The sequence below is a fragment of the Emys orbicularis genome, chromosome 19 (genome assembly GCF_028017835.1).
Source record: "Emys orbicularis isolate rEmyOrb1 chromosome 19, rEmyOrb1.hap1, whole genome shotgun sequence".
NCBI classification, from domain to species: Eukaryota; Metazoa; Chordata; order Testudines; family Emydidae; genus Emys; species Emys orbicularis.
Window position 1 is genome coordinate 15,731,941 of NC_088701.1, and position 23,270 is coordinate 15,755,210.

Here is a 23,270-nt window from a genome sequence, read left to right on the forward strand (position 1 = left end):
AGGGTTGGTGATGATGGTACTGTTGGACAGGTACTTGGAAGTACCAGATTCCATTGCTTGTGGGACTTCTTCTCATGCCTATGGGACTTAGTGAGAGTTCCATCCCCATGGCTCGAACTCATGGAAGGAGCGTCCACTTTCTTTGGCTTTGAGGAAGACTTAGTACCATGCGTATGGGTATGCTTCCTTACCTCCCAGTTAGACCCCGCCACAGGGTTTGTGGGGGTGGTTCTGCCGGTACTGGCTTTGGATGTGGTAATGGGAGGTGTGCGTTCCTCGCTGATTCAGGCTGATACACAGGGGGAGTTTCTCTGCCTGGATCCGAGTGAGGCCTCATGGCAAGCTCCATGTGGTGCTTTTGGAAGCCGAGGATCTGGTCTTTTTTGGTGTGGCTGGGAAAGGATTGGCAAATACTGCACCTGGATGTGATGTGAGCTTCCCCCAAGCAGTAGAGACAGTATTGGGTTCATCACTGATGGAGAAGAAGCACGTGCAGGAGGCGCAGAGTTTGAAGCCCAGAATTCTGGGCATAGTCCAGTACCTGCACATGGGTACTGGGTGGTGTGTTGGATGAAGGAAAAAAACAAGCCCCAATCTTATCTTAACTAAATGCTAAAACTGCAATAAAAACTGTAATAAACTACCATAAAACTGGGTAAAACTATGTACAACTATCTTAATTAAAGATGCACCAGAGAGGAGGACACTGAAAGTTCCGACCTGAACCATGCGGCAGTGAGAAGAACTGGAGATGCGGTTGGTCAGCCCCTCCCTTTAACACCTTGGATGAAGCACAAGATGATCCAGGGCGCATGAAAGGACCAACAGACACTACTTTCAAATTCTCCAACTCTGGGCACATGGTGCGCATGGCTTAACCCCTCAGTGGAACACAAATAGGGACCATTACTTGAAGAAGGTGATATTACCATCTGAAAGCTGTTCACAGTGGCATGTACGAAATGAGTTGGTAGTCTCATTTTACAGCTCCTGGTTCCCATATTGTCAAAACCACCACATCTGTGCCTGCCATTTGTGGTCAGAAGTGTAGGGCTGAATGGGTCACAGAGACTGAGCTCCCTTCCCACGCATAGGGAGTCCCCTCTGCATCCCAGCGACACAGGTGGGAGATGCTTGCCCTGCTGTGCCCAGGCTGTTCCTGATCTGCAGATAGAAGCCATCAGTCCTTACAGCTCTCAGCCAGGCCAAACTCTCTTGTACAATCACTTTCACATTCAAAAATTGAGCCCAAACCTACATGAAGCAGTGAGGCTAATGGTGCCCCCCCACCCCCCAGACACTTGTATACTCTGTGAACCAAGAGCTCTCAGGGGAAGCTGAACTAATTACTATAGGGATTGATCCTTGAACTGGGACTCCAAGAATATTCCAGCACCCATATAAATATGAGCTAAGATACACTGATGGCAATGTCATTCTTTAGCTCCCAAGCAGCCATTGCACCCGAATAAACTGTATCTCACAGCACTGGTGCACCCAGAGCTCAACGTCTCAAAACACTTCACAAACAACCTTTCCCCCTGAAATGGGCAGGGCAGGTATCATCTCATCATTTTAGAAATGGGGACACAGAGGCTCAAAGGTGAAAGCTGTTGCCCACTGAGCCTCATGTTTGTTTCCCCAGACCCCAAGCTGTGACCAGATGTGCCTAATTAACGGTATTTTAAGTCTTGTTATAGCCAGGTTGGCCCCAGCATATGAGAGGTAATATATTTTATTGGACCAACTTCTGCTGGTGGAAGGTACAAGCTTTCAAGCTTCACAGAGCTCTTCTCCATGGCTGGGGAAGGAAGAAGTCTGATTTCCTTCTCCAGACCTGAAAAGATCTCTGTGAAGCTTAAATGCTTGTACCTTCCACCAACAGAAGCTGGTTCAATAAAAGCTATTACCTCACCTACCCTGTCTCGGTGTATTTTAGAATAGCTCTGTGCTTACTAGCTCTATGGCACACAGAGTTGCTCTACCCTTGCAAGCGGCCAGGACAGCCCCCTGCTGATAGTAGGATGCATCCACTGCATCCATTTTCTGCACCCAAAACAAACAGCATATTTCGTTAACTCAGGCAACTGAAATGGTTACCAGTGGTGAGAGGGAAACATGAACACCCTTCCCATATGATGTGAAGAACAAGGCCCAGGAATGGACCCAGGCATATTCCCCAAGTAATCAGACACCAGGCACATCTCCCATGGCCCAGTGCAGGACTGCGCACCAGTGTCTATTTGTTCAGTACAGTTAAAGGACTTTCCACCTTTTCCTTTATGTCTTTAAGTGACCTAGCAGTAGATCACATGGCGAGTGAGCTTTGACTTTTGCTGCTATTCAGCCGGTATTTTATTTTGCATCCAGAATATTGAGTACTAATCCCCATAGCTCAGAAACCATTGCAGGGCACAGCATCAGGGAGAGAGAGAGCACTAAAACTAGTTTACTCTGGTGAGCCTCACCCTGGCGTGAAGGGACAGGTCTGCTCAATCTGGGATAAGACATGAGGCCAAGTCCACTTCGAGGCACCCCAACCTGTGTCCTAAGCAGAAGAGGATGGGGGACCTAGCTGAGTAGATCAAACCGTTAGAGAAGGGCCAACTTTGGCCTAGAATTTTTAAGAGCTTTACACTGAGTTCAGCCTCTCCTAGTAGCTTAGAGTTCCTGTGCCCCATTCGCACAAAGAATATAGACCAAATGCTGGAGGGTAGGCAGGTCAGACCAGGCCACTAAACAACCCCTTCCCCCAAACCGACTGCATCCAGGTGTGGTGAACTGTTACCTTTTTAGGGGCGACGGGTGTTTTCAGTTCCTGTTTTTGTCTGTCTTTGTCCTGTACTCCAGGTGGCGGCACATTCTGCTCAGGGGGTCTGATTACAGGCCGCCCACCCTCCATTGGTTTCATTTCTGTTCCTGAAACACACACACACACACACACCACAGTAAGGGCAAAAGACCATTCCTGCAGGCTGCCAGGGTGTCTGAGTTTCCTAGAGCATTTAGGGAGTGATCCTGTCCCTTCCTTCCCCACTGTCGAGGGAAGGCCAATAGACTGAGGTGTAGACTCTCAGGCTTTCACAATGATGAGCAGTCCATTTCTCCATCTCAGCCTTCAAAGGGAAACAGACTAGCCCATGTTACACCCAAAATACACATTTCAACACTAACAGCGCAGGGGCTCCAACTCACTTTGCTGGATATGTGTAGGGGGTTTGATGCTCTCTGGGTGCTTGGGAGGTTCCTGTCGCAACGTGGGGCTGAATGTTTCGTTTCGGATGACTGGTGAATGCATCTTCTCTTCCTTTGCCGCCATGGGCTGGGATTGTACGACAGAGGGTGCTCTCAGCTCCTGCCATGTTAGCACATTGAGATGGGTCAGTCACTATCCAAACACCTTCCTTGATGTAAGTCCATCCCACATCCACAGAGCCAGTAACATCCTGAACAATCCACCACGAGGGTCCCACAATGGGGCTGGCCTAGCCTCTAATGCATGCTCATGGAGTGTGCACCATTGTGAGCATGTGCCCAAGCTACCCACACAGGTTGGGAACCCTGTGCTTTGAGAGCAGGCCCTTTGGGACCCCACATTCAGGCTATGCCTTCCTTTACCTGTTTTTTCGGCTGGATATTTTGCTGAGGTGGTGACTGGTGGCCCAGACCCTGGAACTGGGGCATCTGTGGGGAATGCATCATGAGAGGGGAAGGCGCTTCCCTCAAGTGACCTGGAACAATTCAGCACCAGTCAGTTAACCTGTCATCACTATCGCTTATCCAAACATTAACCAAGGTGAGAACTCGTCCTTGAGTCAGATCGAGCAGCACGCAGGTTGAGTTTAACCCAGGCACACCTTACAAATATAGGAAGACTCTACACCAGTTTGGCAGTTTCTGTAGTCTAGTCCTACCCCTCAGTACTTCCAGGTGTCACATGGGCTGCACTGCTACACAGCATGCACTAATTTAGAAGCAACTTTAGGACTCTGTCACTCAGATCAGCACACAAACAGCCATACACTTAATTGCATCTATTTATTGTTCTCCATAAGCCTGCCAGACTTGCATGGAGTGGTATTCAGATAGGGGGAACCTCCCACCAGCCTTCTTACTGTCCGGTGTCAGGCCAGTGCCATGGTTGTCACAGGCACATTCACAATGCACAAGGGCTGCAGGTGACTGGGCAGTGGCAAGTGAAAAGGATTTTGTTGGATTGCCCTTTGGATTTGGCCATGAAGCCTATGGACTTCATTCTGAGGAATGGAAAAACTCCATCCAAAACACATTCATATTTTAAAGAATTTGTAAGCTCCCCTGTGCAATTTCTTCCACTGAATCACTGAACATTTACTATTTTAAAACTCTCCCCTTACATTTCTATGCCCCCCGTCTCTCTCAAGACCTCTGTTCAGGAATCACACATGCACTTTAGGGCACAGAGAACTGAGGGAGCACCTGGGGACATCCATTTCATTTGCTGTTCACTGAAATTTATAAGGGAAGTGAGCTTTCCTTTTTCAAGCTCTGGTTGGACTCAGCCAACACACTAAGGCACTAGAGAGGTGCTCAGCAGATTGTCTTATGGGTGGGGGGCAACTGAATTTCACTTGTCTGCCCTCTATTGTTATATCTCCCTGGCTTGTAACAGCTCACAGAAATCCTATATGATGATTTATGGCAGGAATGGAAGAATCCTGCATTCATTTGAAACTACAGGTGGAGGGGGGGAGAGAAGAGAGGGTGGGTGGGGGCACTGAAAGAGGCAGGATGTAGTAATTCCAATTAGAATTTAACCAAGGCACCATGGACAAACACCCCTAACTAGAGATCTTTAATGAACCAAAGTGAGCCTCAGTTTTACATTTAATTGGAAAGACAGGACTCCAGCAGCACCCTGCTGGGGGCACCAGCCTGGTGCTAAAGAGAACCACCTCCTGAATCGCTAAATGACCTGTAACACTTTTTGCAATGCCTGGGTTTTTCTTGGAGGCCTCTCCTCTCCCATCGAAATCCTGCTCAACCCATTGACATCTGAGAAGGTCACAGCCCAAAGTATGATGGCTGAAGGCCACTGACACATTCCTCTTATTTCTCCTACACACAGTTCAATGTTTAGCATAGGAGGAAAAAATAGCACTCCACCCAACAACCAGGGGTCATTACATAACATATCTAAAACAACACAAAGGTAAGGAAAAGCAAAAAGAATTCATGCTAAATATTTAAGACAGAGAAAAATATATTTGTCCTTCACACAAAAAATGAATACCCTTCTTTCTGTACACTATTATCCTATAACAAAGCTTGTTAGAGATTGTAGAGAAAATATTCTTGATCAAGGGCACTATGAGGGAGACTAGGCTACACCATTATCAGCTCAAATAATCTTACAAGGGTTTAAAACATGCCCATAGCTAGGAGGGACAAGGCCCTGTCTATGTCTCAGGGACCAGTCTGAGCACTTCGCTTGAGACTTCCACTCGCCCAATCTGGGTAGAACCACTCACGCAGTCATAGGCACTTTATGTCCTTTTCAGCTGTGCCTCCACGGGAGCATACTCCTGAAGGGCTGTCATTAAGGCAGGGAAAGCACTTTGGGAAGGGTGCTTGCCATCTGCTCACTTGCTGGGGGCTAGCATACATGTCTATGTTTAGTGTTGTAATGCTAGCTTGGCTATTCTGGAGATGCTGGCTCTTTCCAGAGTTTGACGGTCACCAGATTCTAACTATTTGTATTTTAACTTCTAATAAACTACTCAAGGGGCCAACTTAAAGTGCTTGGCTAGTAAACAATACTTAACAGCCGTCCTCCTTAACTTCAGTTTATCTCCTTTTACCGGATACTACGCTGGCAGTCATGCACTTTCAATCCTTTCATGGGGAACGTCACAACACGCCTGCCAACAGCACGAGAACTTTAAATCCAAACAGAATCAGGAAGCCTGATCTGCTCCTGGGGAGGTGGTGATTTATGCTATTACTATGATATCACAAACCAAATGTCCTGCCAAAGGGAGCAAACAAGCCCCTTTTCTAGATGGAGCTCGCCAACTGTACCCTGATTTCAGGACAGCTAGACTTCTGGGCTGAAATGGGACGGGATGAATCTTAACAGGGCACAGCACTGCCAATTAGAATCTGTTTCCTAACTTTGAGCCCTACAACAGTTGGTTCCCCCATGGATTGGGATTTAAGCTCCCAGGAGAAAAGCTTAGAGTCCTCAATAGGCTATCAAGTTATCAAGGAATTCCTCCGAGACTAAGTACGTTAATTGATGACCTGTCTGTGCTCTAAGCCCGATGCCAACTCACCACCAGTATTCGCAAAGCTCAGAAGATTGTGGAACAATCATATTCCAACCAGGCATCCACCGCCCTTAATTTGTTACGAATTTTAGCTGCCCTGATGTTAAGAACTCCGAGGGGAAATTTCAGCACTCACCCGTTGAGTAGGGGTCGGGCTTATGGTGCCGTGGTGACGGGTGGTGCTGGATGACTTGCTGAGGTTTAGCTGGCTGCGGGAGTGGATGCTGCTGTGGAGCTGGCTGAGGCGGAGGGATATGAGGAGGGAACTGCATGGGCTGCATGTGCATCGGCCTCTGCTGCTGCTGCTGTTGCACTGAGGGATGAGCAGGAGGCTGAAGGGGGGGCTGAGGCTGCGACTGGACCTTCACTGAAGGGAGGAGAGGAGTCTGCGGCTGCACTTTCTGCAGCTGTTGAAGGTAGAGCTGCATCTGGCTGGTGCTCAGAGGCAGGCTGTGATGAGGCGTGGGAGGCTCCTCATCCTCCAGGAGGACCTGGGGAGGCTGAGGCAAAGGCGGCTGGGGGAGCATGGGCTGCTGGCTTATGGCTGGTGACGCTGCTGGAGGACGCGAAGGCTTAGGGGGTAGTGCTGCGGCTCGATTACTGGGTCTCGATGGCTGCTGAGGCAGAGCGTTGTGCAAAGCTGGGGAAGAAGAGCAGGAATACATGGCATCACATACAACAGAAGAAAGAGAGCACAACTCCCCACAGCAAAACTGCACAAGTTGTTCTGCTTATTAGACCGCCCATGCCAAACAGAGGAAAAGATGTGCCATTATATCACACAGAATACCCGTGGAATATAAATAAGATCCCATGGCATCTAACCCCGTTTCTTAATCACGTGACCATACGTCCTTCTCTAACACATCAAGTTATCCCCAGACTTGCACAGCCTGGGACCATGTGGTGCCAACTAGGGAACCCAGGGCTGTAGAAAAAACAATGACTTACTGTAACCATGTTTCTTTGAGATGTGACGCAGATGCGTATTCCACTTAGGTGTGTATGTGTGCTCAGAGCACTGGAGATGGAGAAATTTGCCTAGCAGTACCCGTAGAGGGGCAGTGCTCATGCCTCATGGCTATATGAGGCAGCACCACCCCAACCATCCCTCATTGAATGCCCAGACATGAGAGACTGACGCAAAGTGGACAGACAGTGGGTCGTAGAATACACACCTGCATCACATCTTGAAAAACCACAAGTACAGTAAGTAACCATTTCTTCTTCTTCAAGTAGATGCAGCTGTGTATTCTATTTTCCACTTAGGTGAATTACAAGGAGTACCACCCCCCTGGAGGTGGGGCTCAGAGTCTACCTAAACAAGGATTGCAGGGCAGCTCTACCAAAGCTTGCTTCTGCCCTGGAAGATGTGGTGATGGCGTAATGGTTCGTGAATGTATGTATCAATGATCACGTAGCAGCCCTGGAAATGTCCAATATGGAAAGATTACTAAGGAACACTCTGGACAATGCTTGCGTCCTTGTACAATGAGCTTACACGCACTGAGGAGTGTAGCCAAGGCTATTTCATGTGCTGTCAATGCAGGATGTTACCCATTTGGAGATCTGTGACGAGACCAGTTGACCCTTCATGCAATCTGCATATGGCACAAACAAATGAAGTGAGGCACAAACCAGTTTAGTTCTGTCCAGATAAAAAGGCTAGATATTGCCTGACATCTAAGATATGGAAATGCAGGTCCTCCAGAGATGAATGCGGTTTAGTAAAAAACTCCAGTAAATACATCACCTGGTTCCAATGAAACAGAAACCACTTTAGACAAAAACGTGGGGTGTGGTTGTAAAGTTACCTTGTCTTTGGAGGACTGTATACAAGGAGGTTCTGCCATTGGAGCTTGCAACTCTCACAGTCTCCTTGCTGATCTTATTGCTAACAGGAAAGCGGTTTTCTGACACAAGAGCAAAAAGGGACAAGATAATAGGGGCTACAATGGATGACCCATCAGAGTTGCCAGGACTGTGTTTAGGTCCGACAAGGGAACCGACTCTCATAATGGAAGATATAGACAAAGAAGCCCTCATAAGAATCTCATTACCATGGCACTGGAGAAGACTGATTTTCCCTGAACAGGGGGATGAAGTGCCGGTATTGCTGCCAGATGCGCTTTCAATGGACTAAGCCAGTGGTCTTCAACCTATTTACCATTGTGGGCCACATATGCAGGTCTGTGTGTGTTATGTGGGCTGCACCCACACAATATATATATATATATATTTTTTTTGTGATAAAGGCTAGGTCCACACTACCCGCCCGATTCAGCGGGTAGAGATCGATCTTCTGGGATTGATTTATCGTGTCCCATCTGGACGTGATAAATCGATCCCAGAAGCGCTCCCCCGTCGACTGCGGAACTCCTGCTCACCGAGAGGAGGAAGCGCTGTCGAAGGGGGAGCTTGCCTGCGCCGCGTGGACCCGCAGTAAGTAAACTTAGTTCGATCTAGGAAACGTCGACTTCAGCTACGCTATTCTCGTAGCTGAAGTTGCGTTTCCTAGATCGATCCCCCGCCCCAGTGTGGACCAGCCCAAAGTTCCTCCTCTACCTTGGTGGGTCCTGCACTTATTGGCGGATTTGCTCGCTTCACAGATTCACCCTGTGGGTCAGGAAACAGTCCAGAGACCTTCCCCTCTGGTAGAAGCTATAGTCCAGGTCAATTCCTCCTGTGTTTGATCAGGAGTTGGGAGGTATGGGGGGAAACCAGGGCCCGCCCTCTACTCCGGGTTCCAGCCCAGGGCCCTGTGGACTGCAGCTGTTTAGAGTGCCTCCTGGTACAGTTGCACACCTACAACTCCCTGGGCTACTTCCCCGTGGCCTCCTCCCAACACCTTCTTTGTCCTCACCACCGGACCTTCCTCCTGATGTCTGATAACGCTTGTACTTCTCAGTCCTCCAGCAGTACGCCTACTCACTCTCAGCTTCTTGCACACCTCTTGCTCCCAGTTCCTCACACGCACTTCCTCTCCTCTGGCTCCCCGGCTCCCCCTGGCTTGACTGGAGTGAGCCCTTTTATAGCATCAGAGGGGCCTTAATTAGAGTCAGGTGCTTAACTGCCTCACCTGACCTCTTAGCAGGTTAATTGAAGTCAGGTGGTCTATTAGCCTGGAGCAGCCCCTGCTCTGGTCACTCAGGGAACAGAAAACTACTTATCCAGTGGCCAGTATATCTCCCTTCTGCTACTCTGCTGTTCCCAACTGGTCTGGGTCTATCACAATATATATAACCTGTATGGCCCTGAGGATGTCACATGGGCTGCAACTGTATGCTGATTGGGGCAGGAGTGGCCCACGGGTTGAGAACCACTGGACTAAGTGCAAGCCCCCACGTCTAAAGGTGTAGCAGGTACTCCTAGATGTCGTGGGGAGAAGTCAGTTTCGGTTGGATTCCACGAGCTAATGACCATACCAAAAAAGGTTTACATTTTGCTGAGTAGGCCATTCTGGTAGAGGACTTTCTACTGTTGAGCAGCACTTGTTCGATAGCCACTGAACACTGCTCTTCCTCCTCATTCAGGCATGCAGAAGCCATGCCGTGAGATGCAGAGAGCTGAGCACGTGATGCAAGATGCGTCCGTGATTCTGATTTAGCAGGTTGTGATGGAGAGGAAGCCTCATGGGAGGCTGAATTGACAGCATGAGAAAGTCAGAGAAGCAGCTTTGTCTTGGCCACAATGTGGCACCAAGAATGATCTTGGCCTGAGCCACCTTGAGCTAGAGAATGACCTGAGGAGGATCAGGACCACAGTGAGTTTGGACAGGGAGGCTTGACTGAGGCCCGGTTGAGAGCAGAACAGACGACATTTCCTCTTGTCCCTTGTAGTGAACAGGTCGATCATTGGGATGCCCCAAGCTGTGAAGATAACCCAGAGGACACTTGTTTTCAGGGACCATTTGTGTCTTAGGGAAAAATACTTGCTGAGATAGTCTGAAAGTTATTTTGAACCCCAGGCAAGTGAATGACTATCGGAGTAACATTCTTCTCGATGCAGAACTGCCACAGCCTGATTGCCTCTAGGCAGAGCAATCTGGAGCATGCTCCCCCTTGTTTGTTTACATAACACATCGCGGTGATATTGTCAGTAAGTATGCGAATCACCGAGTCTCTGATATGTTGCCAAAAAGAGTGACATGCATTTTAGATGGCCCAAAGCTCCAGCAAGTTGATATGGAGTGAGGCTTCCTGTGCCGATCACAGTCTCTGTACTTTCAATGACCCCAGGTGCACCCTCCAATCCATCAGGGAGGCTTTGGTAACAACCGGACTTGGTTGGCGAGGGATGGACAAAGAGAACGCCTTGGCAAACATTCTGTGGACACATCCACCACTGCAAAGAGTCTACGACTAGTGGAGGCAGATGAACCAGTCTGTTTAGAGAATAAAGAGTAGGATGCAAGACTGTCCTGAGCCACATTTAAAGGGGATGGAGGTATAACTTTGCAAACTGGACCACCTGTGTGCAAGCAGACACGTGGCTCAAATCTCAGGCATGGTCTAACTGTCATGGAAGGCTGAGATTTCAGACTGAAGCAAAGATGGCGAATTATCTGAAAACGGTCAGTCAGCAGAAATGCTCCTGATGTCGTGGAATATAACAGGGCCCCAAGTAACTCAAGATTCTGAGTGGGAGCCAAGGTTGACTTTCTGGTGTTTAGGGTGAGACCCAGACAGTCAGGCAACCGCAGTGTGGTACTGATATGAGCAAGAACTTCCTCTCTGGATCTGCCCCATAGTAACTACTTGTTAAGATACAGGAAGATGTGAATTACATTCTTCCTGAGATATGCCAGAACAATTGTGCATTTAGTAAAAACCCTGGGGGCAGAAGAGAGGCCAAATGAAGCACCGTGTACTGAAACTGGCATTCTGCCATGATGAACTGAAGGAATTTTCTGTGACTTGGTATAATTGCACTCCTGGGGGAATTCTGTGCCAAAAATTTACAAATTCTGCACTAAAAAAGAGAAAGTTACTCATCTTGTGCAGTAATGTAGGTTCTTTGAGATGTGTCCCCCTATGGATGCACCACTCTAGGTGTTCGGGCACCCCTGCACTCATAATCAGAGATTTATGGTAGCAGTGCCTGGCAGGATCACACATGCACAGTCCCCGTCTTGCGCTGCTTCAGGTGGTTAATTAGCGCTGTGCGATAAACTCCCCCTCAGTTCCTTCTCTACTGCAGAGCCTAGCAATAACTCTGAAGTAGTTATTGCAACGTTACTGCACAAGGGAGTAACTTTCTCTTCAAGTGATGTCCCTGGGTGATTTCAGAGCAGTACCCTTCGGAAGGCTTCGGAGTTGAAGTCGTAGCAGACGAAAGCACAGTGAGTCCAAACAGGGCATTGGAGGTTGCCTGTTGTTCTAAAGTGTAATGTTGAGTAAATGTATGGGCTGACACCTAGGTTGTGGTCTTACAGATTTCCGCAACAGGGACACTGTTAAGAAACGCTACAGAGGTCGATAAGGCTCTGGTGGAATGCGTGTGAATCCCCATAGGGCAGTGGTGGGCAACCTTTGGCCCGTCAGGGCTATCTGCTGTCAGGCCGTGCGACAGTTTGTTTACATTGCCCGTCCGCAGGCACAGCCGCCCGCAGCTCCCAGTGGCTGCGGGAAGCAGCAGTCAGCATGTCCTTGTGGCCTGTGCCACTTCCCGGAGCTCCCATTGGCCGGGAACAGTGAACCGCGGCGATTGGGAGCTGCAGGTGGCCGTGCCTGTGGATGGTCAGTGTAAACAAACCATCTCGTGGCCCGCCAGCGGATTACCCTGATGGGCCGTTTGTGGCCCACTACTGCCGTAGGGGGTTGTTGACCACATTGGGAGTAACAGTTTTATGCAATCTGAAATCCATTTGGAGAGACTCTGTGTAGATATGGCGTTCCCTTTGGATCGTTCAGTGATTGAGACAAACCGTTTCCGAGACTTACAGAATGCTTTTGTTCTGTCTAAGTAGAAAGCAATTGCCCTGTGTACACCCAGGGTACATAGTGTGGATTGTTGTCTATCCTGGCGGGGTTTAGGATAGAATGTCAGAAGGTAGATAGGCTGGTTGAGGTGAAAAGATGAGGCAATCTTGGGCAAAAACTTAGGATTTGATCTCAAAAACTTTATCTTTGAAAAAGACTGTCTGGCAGATCTGCCAAAAGAGAACCCAATTCTCCCACCCATCTGGCAGATGTAATGGCAATGAGGAACACTACTTTCATAAAAAGATGTAACAAAGAGCATGTCGCCATGGGTTCAAATGGAGGGCCAGTTAGGACTTGGAGGATAGGTTGAGTCCCATGGTGGGGTAGGTTCTCTCACTTCAGGATAGAAATTGCTGAGGCCTCTGAGGAATCTTTTGGTGAGTGGGTGAGCAAATATGGAGAATTCATCTACTTTGCTGTGGAACGCTGTGATAGCGGAGAGCTGCACTTAACTGAGCTCATGGAGAGGCCTGACTTCTCAATATTCCAATAGTCCAATATTCAGGGTAAAGAGGCTGACACAGCCGGAATTCATTTTTGTTGGCACATGCCTCAAATTGTTTCCATTGGTGGAGGCAGTTGGTGTGGCTGGTTGTTCTGTGACTGTGTTTTGTACTTCATTGGAACACATTATTTCAGGTTGCTTGAGCCATGGAGTAGCCACGCTTTGAGATGGAGTCTTTGGGGATCTGGATGAAGAACGTGACCTGCATCCTGAGATAGGAGACGAGGCAGAAGCGGAAGCATCCATGGTGGGCATACTGATAATTTGAGACGGTAAGGATACCAAGTTTGGCAAGGCCACGTGGGGGCTATTAGAATTACCCTGGAGTTGTCCTGCCTGATCTTGTGGATCACCAAGGCCAAAAGGGAGGTTGGGGGAAACGCATAAAGGAGAGGAGTGTTCCACTTCATGAGGAAGGCATCGCTCAGAGAGTGGCGACTGAGCCTCCCCCCAGAGCAGAACTGTGGGCATTTGGTGTTTTGTGTGGCTGCGAACAGGTCTATTGTCAGGAATCCCCAATGTTTGAAGATGTCCCAGAGCATGCGTGTTGAGTTTCCACTTGTGGTCCTGGGAGAAATTCCTGCTTAATGGATCTGCCGTGGTGTTCTGGAAGCCATGTAGGCATGTTCTGGCGGGGACTTGTGGGCTGATTTGTACTGTAGCAATCAGGTTGGTCAATGTGAGGAATCGCTGTTGTGGTAGAGAGGTCATCGCCTCGAGAGAGTTGAGGAAGACTCCAATGAACTCTATTTGTTGCACGGGTATTAGTGTGGACTTTTGGCATTTATTTAGGGCAGGGGTGGGCAAACTTTTTGGCCCGAGGGCCACATCTGGGTGGGGAAATTGCATGCAGGGCCAAGAATGTAGGGTTGGGGTTGGGTTGTGGAAGGGAGTGCGGGGTATGGGACGGGGTGCAGTGTGCAGGAAGGGACTCAGGGCAAGGGGTTGGGGCAGAGGAGGGGTGTGGGGTGTATGACGGGGCTCAGGGAAGGGGGTTGGGGTGCAGGAGCGGGGGCACAGTGCAGGAAGGGGCTCTGGGCAGGGGGCTGGGGTGCAGGAGGGGTGCGGCAGGGGGCTCAGGGCAGGGAGTTGGGGTGCAAGAGGGGTTCAGGTGCGCTTGACAGCCCTAGTGGAAAAGGTTTTTTGGGGGGGAGGGGCTGAGGGGTGGGATTGTAAGGGAGTTGGGGAACCTTCCCCATGCAGATCCTGGCTGACCCCAAGCCTCTCCCATTCAGTCAGGCACATCTGCCCCTGTCCCCGCACCTCCCATCCCCAGGGGTCTCTACAGCCTCCTTCCCCATCCCCATGTGTCCCTGCAGTCCCCCTCCCCCATCCCATCTCAATGCTGTCACCCCACTAGCTCCTGAGCCCGCACCCCAGTCTGCCCCCCCCACTAGCCATTCTGAACCCATGTCTGTTACCCCCCAGCAGCCCCATGTGCCCCACTCTGTTCTAACCTGGCTCCATGGGCACGGTGCTGTGATGAACTTCTACTCCTGGGGGAATTCTGCAGCACTGGGCACGCACAGAATTCCCCCAACACAGAAAATACGTTATGCCCCAAAAGTGCTGCAATTCTGCCTTCTGCCCACCAGAGGCCGCTGTGGCACCAGAACAGCCAGCTGCGTTCATGCTGCTGGTTCTTCTGGCGCCACAGTGGACTCTGGTGGGCGAAAGGCAGAACTGCAGCACTTCTGGGGCAAAAATGTAATTTCTGCTGAAAAAAAATTCTGCGGGACACATGAATTCTGCATGTCCGTAGATGCACAGAATTCCCCAGGAGTAAATAATTGCCATGTGAAAGTAGGTGTCCTGAAGCTCCAGAGCATGCAGGGAAGACAGTCTATAGAGTGACCATTCAGAACCCCATGTACCTGATGTATTTGTTGAGGCCTTACTTCTACTCCCAGTACTTCCTGGTATCCAAAGCAGAAGCTGTGCCCCGTGTTCCAGTGGAACCTTCTCCACTGCTCCCAAAGGCAGCAGAGAGTAGACCTCCTCGAGGAGCAGTATCTCATGAGAGGGGTCCCTGAAGAGGGACAGGGAGGGAGGGTTGGGAGGTGGTGTAGAGAGGAACTGGAAGGCATAACCCAATCTGACGGTACTTAGGACCCCGCTGTCAGTAGTGATTGAACCCCAATCACTGTGAAAGAGGGCCAGCCTGTCCCCAAAAGAGGGAGATGAGGAGGAAGGAGCAATGACTAGGACAGTGCTCTGGAGCAAGGAGTCAAATGGGCACTTGGAAAGGCACCAGGGAAAGGTGTGGGGACTGGCCAAACCCCAAGCCCAACAGCTTCCTCCTGTGGGATCTATCCCTCTTTCTGGTGTAATCCTGTGCCTCAGGGCATGTCTACACTTACCTCTGGAGAGATCGATCCAGAGGGGGTCGATTTATCGCGTCTAGTGAAGATGCGATAAATCGACCGCCGAGCGCTCTCCCGTCGACTCCGGTACTCCACCAGAGCGAGAAGCGTAGGCGGAGTCGACGGGGGAGCATCAGCAGTCGACCTACCGCAGTGAAGACAATGTAAGTAGATGTAAGTACGTTGACTTCAGCTATGTTATTCATGTAACTGAAGTTGCGTAACTTAGACCGATCCCCCCCAATGTAGACCAGGCCTCAGAGGAGGGAAAGGCTGGCCAAATGTGCACTGCAGACAATACTGCTGCCGCTGGGTGCCAAGGTGGCGCCTCTGCAGCCTGAAGGACTGCAGGGTAGTCCTGGAATTCTTAAAGGACCGCAGCGTCTCCTCAGTTTTGTCTGAGAACAGTGTTCAGCCGTCGAAGGCCAAAGAAAGCCAGGAACCCCATCTCATGGTGACCACATAGGCCACCCACCCTGGCCGAGGTGTTCATGATATCGAGTGTGGATTACAAAAGGCATCTTAGCCACCAAGCAGCCCTCAGTGACAAATACCAGAAAATTCCTCCTGACATAGCTGTCCAGTTAACAAAACTGTACTTAGACAGCAAGGCTTGCTGATTGGCAATTCACATCTGTAAGGAAAAGGTGGTGTAAATCTTCCTGCCCATGAAGTCCAATCGTTTAGAATCCCTAATCTTTAGGGGTGAACTTAAACCTGCCCTGCTGGGCTCTGTTGTTCACCGCAGTTACAACTATTGAATTTGGGGCCAGATGGGAGTTAAACCCCTCAAATCCCAGCATGGGAATGAAATAGTGCTTTTCTATGTGCTTAGCTATAGGTGGTGTCAAAGCCAGAGTGCTCCAGAGGGCCTTAGCCAGTTCAAGGAGCACACTGCTGATAGAGAGGGTGACTCTCCCAGGGGCACAGAGCTGTAAAATGTCCATCAATTTGTGGGGGGTTCTCTTAAAACAAAAAACAAAAAACAAACTCTGCTTGGATACCAAGAAAAGCAGCTACATACTGCAAAAGGACTTGGTACACCTTAAAATCCAGTACCGAAGGGGAGGATGAGCCATGCAGCACAGCATCATCTGGAGATGAAGATGAGGCTCTTAACTGAGCCAAAGCCGGATCTTGTTCCAGGGATGACGGACCCAGATGGAACAACTCTGGACGCGCCACAGGGAGGACTGCCAGTGCCTTGGCCTGCAGTGGATCGAGGGTCACCACCACAGACTGGCCGGCAATCTTGCCTTTGAGCAAGATGAAGAGTAGGACCTCTGCGACCGAGGAGTGTCCCACGGATTCCACTGACATGGATAAGGCACTGGTGGCCAACAGGTGCAGGGCCAGGGACCTCCGTCCTGAGCATGAGATGTGCGCCAATCCGGTTACATGTAACAGTCCATCAGTGGCCCTCAATGCTGGTCGGGCAATGGAGAGTGGGAGGATGACAACCCTGACTCAAAGGAGCCTCAGGATTCCGGAGATAAGGGCAGAGCCAAACCAGAGAGAGCAAGTAGATGTTTGACTCGTCTATTGTCCAGAATGAGGCAGGAAACAGAGCTGCCAATGGAAGCAATACCATTGGTACCAAGCATGCCAGTGCTTGAAGCAGTGTCAGTCCCGAAGTGAACAGTGGTACCAGAGTGTCTGATGGCACCGTCAAGAGTGGTGAAAGCCACCATGGAAACATCTGCTGTGCCGACTGCAGCAGTGCCGAGGAGGTTCCTGGTACCGGGGTCCCACGTACCAATCAGAGTACCAGCCCTATTTCCACAATTTGTGGAAGGGGAACATTGGGGCGCAGTGTCAACAGACCCAAGGATTCAGTAGCTTGTTCAATAGAAGGGGCTACAGTTGACAGAGACTTGGCAAAGTCCTGGACCAAAGGAGAGGTCAGGACTGAAAGGCAGAAGGAGGTCTGTAGCTAATTGGTATGCTGCCGACGCAGAAACAGTCAGTACTGGCATCTCCCTCATCAGTACCAGATTCAATGGATGTCCAGAGGCTGGAACCAAAGTCAACGGTAAAGGGTTTCTCACCTCCCTACTAGGTACCGGGGAACGGTTAGAAGCACCAGCTCCATGCTGTTCCATGCTTTTCCTGGGGGAGGTGGAAGAGTCACCACAAAACCTGGAGCAGTCCCTACTGGCGGATGTGATTGCAGAGCCATTGGCCATTATCTTTGAAAACTCATGGCGATCGGGGGAGGTCCCGGATGACTGGAAAAAGGCTAATGTAGTGCCCATCTTTAAAAAAAGGGAAGGAGGAGGATCCGGGGAACTACAGGCCAGTCAGCCTTACCTCAGTCCCTGGAAAAATCATGGAGCAGGTCCTCAAGGAATCAATTTTGAAGCACTTCAAGGAGAGGAAAATGATCAGGAACAGTCAGCATGGATTCACCAAAGGCAAGTCATGCCTGACAAACCTAATTGCCTTCTATGAAGAGATAACTGGCTCTGTGGATTAGGGGAAAGCAGTGAACATGTTATTCCTTGACTTTAGCAAATCTTTTGACACGGTCTCCAACAGTATTCTTGCCAGCAAGTTAAAGAAGTATGGGCTGGATGAATGGACTATTAGGTGGATAGAAAGCTGGCTAGATTGTCGGACTCAACGGGTAGTGATCAATGGCTCCATGTCTAGTTGGCAGCTGGTATCAAGCAGAGTGCCCCAAGGGTCGGTCCTGGGGCCGGTTTTGTTCAATATCTTCATTAATGATCTGGAGGATGGCGTGGATTGCACCCTCAGCAAGTTTGCAGATGACACTAAATTGGGAGGAGTGGTAGATACGCTGGAGGGTAGGGATAGGATACTGAAGGACCCAGTCAAATTAGAGGATTGGGCCAAAAGAAATCTGATGAGGTTCAACAAGGACAAGTGCAGAGTCCTGCACTTAGTAAAGAAGAATCCCATGCACTGCTACAGATTAGGGACAGAGTGGCTAGGCAGCAGTTCTGCAGAAAAGGACCTAGGGGTTACGGTGGATGAGAAGCTGTATATGAGTCAACAGTGTGCCCTTGTTGCCAAGAAGGCTAACGGCATTTTGGGCTGTATAAGTAGGAGCATTGCCACCAGATCGAGGGACGTGATCATTCCCCTCTATTCGGCATTAGTGAGGCCTCATCTGGAGTACTATGTCGTTTTGGGCCCCACACAACAAGGAGGATGTGGAAAAACTGGAAAGAATCCAGCGGAGGGCAACAAAAATGATTAGGGGGCTGGAGCACATGCTTTATGAGGAGAGGCTGAGAGAGCTGGAATTATTTAGTCTGCAGAAGAGAAGAATGAGGAGGGATTTGATAGCGGCTTTCAACTACCTGAAAGGGGGTTCCAAAGAGATGGATCTAGACTGTTCTCAGTGGTACCAGATGACAGAACAAGGAGTAATGGTCTCAAGTTACAGTGGGGGAGGCTTAGGTTGGATCTTAGGAAAAACTTTTTCACTAGGAGGGTGAAGCAGCTCTGGAACGGGTTACCTAAGGAGGTGGTGGAATCTTCTTCCTTAGAGGATTTTAAGGTCAGGCTTGACAAAGCCTTGTCTGGGATGATTTAGTTGGCATTAGGTCCTGCTTTGAGCAGGGGGTTGGACTAGATGACCTCCTGAGGTCCCTTCCAACCCTGATATTCTATGATTGGTCTTATGAGACCGTCTCCTCGGCACAGTCAACAGGGAAGAGCCCCTATTGAAGTACCTGCTCCAGAATGTGAAGTGGCAGTGCTGTTGGAGCCCAAGGGCAACCTCTGACCCTCTGAGGGCCTTGGGACCAAAGCAGGCCGCATGGCCTGTTCGAGCAGGCGCTTCTTTAGGCGAAGGTCCCGAGCCACTTGAGTCAGTTTCTTAAAAACTGATCGGCAGATTGCGCAATGCTTCTTGACATGGGCCTTGCTACCGGGGATCGCTTCCCCACATGAAAGACAATGTTTAAACCCCAGGAGGGCATCACTGAGGAAACAGACTGGTAACACAAACTACTCTAACATTAAGAGTACTACTAACTATATACAAGAGAAAAAACTAAATTAGTTGAGAGGTTGAGACCACACAAAGCTCCGACTCCAGTCATGGGCGGTAAGAAGGAACTGAGGAAGGGTCAGGACAGCACTGCCTCATGTAGCCAGGACTATAACCAAAAGGTGCGAGTGCCACCCCTCTACAGGTACTGCTGGGCAAATTTCTCCTGTTCTGGTGTGCTGGGGAGACACACACCTACATGGAATACATGGCTGCATCTACTCCAAGAAGAAGAAAGGGCTACAGCTTTAGACACACAGCATTGCCCATTAAGTGCTTACCTGGAGGAGAGACTACTGCATGTTGGTTCAAGTGAGGAGGAGTGCTATGCTCAGGTTGCTGGGGGAGATGGGGTGGCATCTCTGGCTGAGGAAGATGCATGATGGGCTGGGTGAAATGTGTGATAGTGTCAAACATGTTCCCTGGGAGCGGATGCTCCATGATGGGGACCTGTGCAGGTACGAAAGGAGGGGGAGAAGACTTCATCGGAGGCGGTGCTTGTTGAGGGACAGGCTGTGGAGGCAGTGGTTGCATCTGCTGCTGCTGCACCTGCTGATGGTGGTGGTGGTGATGCTAGGGAAGACAAAAACTCATGAGATCAGCAGAACACCACCTCATTTAAGTTTCCAGCCTTGTGTCATCTGGTATGCAGGGAGGCAGCTCAGAACAATTCCAGACATCAATAATGGAGGGACTGAGCCTGTGGTTGACTATAAGCTCCTGATCTAAAAGGGAGATCTAAATAAGAGTATTGTTTTAACAGCCTGTGTGCCCGGCCCAGCCCAACCTCTCTGATGATTCGGCGGTCAATGTATACTGAGGACGCTAATTCATAGGAATTCTCTCATGGCTCCAGGAGGGAGGCTTCTCCAAAACTCACCTTTTTTTGCTCTCTCCCAGAGTGCCCTTTCTTCTTCAATTTTGGTGCCATTTCTGTGGAGAAAGGAAGAAGGGATAATAAAAGGGTTAGCATCCAGGTGCTGCTCTTCCAGGAATCACTGACACAAATATGGGAGCAACTAATATTACTGATCTCAGTTACAAGTACAACACTTAAATCACAGGAAGCGTAGCGAAGTTTTGGTGCTCACTGCAAACTGCTCTCTCTGAAGCACTCACGAAGAACACATTTTCAGACACAAAAACAGGCAGCTTTTCCCTGATTTTACCTTTGGAACTTACTACAGATTCCTGAGGAAAGAAATTCAGTTTCCTTGGCTACATCTTTGTTCCTTCACAAAACCAGGAAGGATCAGAACTTTCAAAACATCAACTACAATGATTTACAAAGAAATTTCTTCAAGACTTTGACCAACACTAATTCTTCGGCCACAGGCCTTTGGGACACCAAAGTGACAGACTATAAGAATTGGTTAGCCCTTGCCTATATTAGAGTTTCTTGGAAATCTCTCACCAGTGCAGTGCCACCGGTGGTAACCAAAGTGGGAGTTAGTGTGGATAAGACTCAGGGAGCTGCCAGAATTTGTGTCATGGTGTCTTCTATACCCATTCTGACCAGTGTTAGATAACGGTGGTAAAAATGCCAGTGGTCTACTGAAAATACTTCCATTGCTACCATTGGTGGAGCTGGAATGATAGAAAAATCTTTCAAATAGCCTATTGGAGATACAACCTGACAGGGCTGCAGAGAGCTGGCTGTGAAGCAAGTGTTTTCACAGCTCATTAGTTAGCTCAAGAGCACTTATTTGAACATTACAATGTCAGTGATGGAGAAGAGAAAATAAATAGACAGCAGCCATGATAGAATAGATGCAACACAGAAAGCCATCCTTCCTCTCACACTGGAGAATTGTTAAGAGTTTGCATCCAAGGGCCTCTTGCTGTTTAAACAAGAAGAGGGCTTAAACTCACCGCTTTCTATCAGAGGTCATACTGGGAGTCAAACAGAAGAAACTTTCTTCTCCACCCTAAAACAAAACTGTCTGGGACTTTCAGCAGCTTTCACTACCAGTCAGCCTCTCTCCATTGGTGAAAATTTGTTATATATTAGAGCTTCCCAAGACTTCCTTTGCAGCTTACTTCAGAGTTTATTAAATCAACAAAAATGAAAGGCACAATATTGACCATCTGGCTTAAATTTCCTCCCCTGGAGAATTCCAGCCAAACACCTGAATCAATTCCCTTGCTTGAACGTGTTCTACTTCATCATTATTTGGCACGCCCAGTGGTGTGGGGTTAAGACTCAAGCACTACCCCTGAACATGGGTTTAAAACAGCCTTGGCAAAATTCTAGTGGCCCATTCATGCCCCAGGTGTTTTTTTTTTTTAAATCGGTAAGTAAAGTATTCCTATTTTCACCACCGTGAATCCTCATGGGAGGGGACAGGCAAATATGGTAGAATTTGTACTTAGGCTGGTAAATTGAAGCCAGACTAGATAATCACTTTTGTACCTTCCGGCCTTGGAATCTATGAAATTTTCATAATTTTGCAAGGCCAATACAAAGTCAAACCATTTTGTAGCAAAATTTAAGATGATCTAGTAAGTATTCAGACCCCCTTCCTATGTATATCATGCTTCCTTCATATGTGTCTCTCATTATGAGTTTCCCTGTGGTAGAAGGTAAATACAGCATAATTAAAGTATTCCTGGAGGTCCCTGCAGCCACCAGGGTCTATCATTACAGGGATTCCCTAAGCTTTTCAGGAAGCGATATCATTTTACCAGAGCAAGACCTCAAGTGTGTTGACAGACTCCCATTCAACTGTTCACATTTTCCATGGTTCAGGCTGTTTTCGTGACCACTAGGAACAGCCCAAGCTCAGCTGCAGGTCAGAACATGTCCAAGAGTAAATGGAAGGTGGGTAGCAGAGATCCTCATTACAGTATTGGGAGATGAAGCATCAACACCATTGGTTGGGGCCACTAGTCATTTGAGGACTACTGTACAAATCTGACACTTTGCCAGTCTAACTTGGTACGAATAATTACTTAACTAGGCCTTGACCCAGCAGAAGACATTTCAAAGAGCCAATAAAACCTCAGTAAATTACATGCATTAAAGCTCATGTGCTAAACATCCATACAGAAGTGGATGGAACAAAAAATAAACAATCCTTTGCACTTTTCCTCCGAGGCTCTCCAACCGTTTTACAAATGGGGCCAAGTATCATCATTCCCATTTTACAGATGGGGAATCTAAAACATGGGAGGTTTAACGTCTCTCTTGAAACTGTACATGGTAGAGCTGAAAACTGGATCCCAGTCCAGTGCATTTTCCACTGGACTAAAATTGAAAAATGATTATGGTTAATCTGCTTGCAAACTTGTTTAAAAGAGTAGATTTTGACTTAAATATACAAAGCCATCGTAACCAGCCACTTTGACGTTACTTTGCACAAAGGAGAAAGAGAGAGTGGTTGATGTTTTCTGCTATTAAGTGACTTGCCCCACATAGACTTTCCCCATCTGAGTCAAAAACCCAGGTAACCGAGAGAGAGGCTGAGAGAGAATTAATCACAGGAACACCACACCAATCAACTGAAGAGTCACCACCGAGCCACTGAAAGGCAAGAAAGAAACACAGCAACATGTAGGTCTTCAGGAAAATCATGTTTTACAACTATTCACTGAGGTCTTTTCTGAGTTCCTACTCTATGACTGAGGGCAGAAAATAGAAGCCCCATACTAATCAGTAAACTAAAATCAAATTTACAGAAAAGTCATCAAAATGACAGATGTCAGTCTCTGTAACAGTTAAGTATCTAAGAGACTGGTCTGCTTTACTGTGAGCCATACACTATGTGAGGGGTTTGCAAATGTGCTTTGGAGCCTGTAACTGCCACATTCTTATCTGATGCAAGTGTAATATATATAGCAAACAGAACCTGATTCACTTTGCTATAAACATTCTACTTGCTGATCCACTTTTACCTTGTCTGCATCACAAGAAACTTCCTACCATGCATACCAAACTAGGAGGAAACTGAATAAGCTGTGTGGCTGGGGAAAAAAAGTTACTGAAGGAACCAATATTTCTGTCATGTTCCATTTATTCAGAAGAAAAAATACCAATGGGAAGAAATCAAAGGATGGGATACAAACAAATGTGGGGGGTTCCAGGAAAGG

The 23,270-nt window shown here is 48.5% G+C and overlaps 1 pseudogene; it reads right to left on the reverse strand.

Moving 5' to 3' along the window:
- Positions 1-23,270, reverse strand: part of LOC135891601 (bromodomain-containing protein 4-like) — a 146,908-nt pseudogene that overhangs the window by 13,782 nt on the left and 109,856 nt on the right.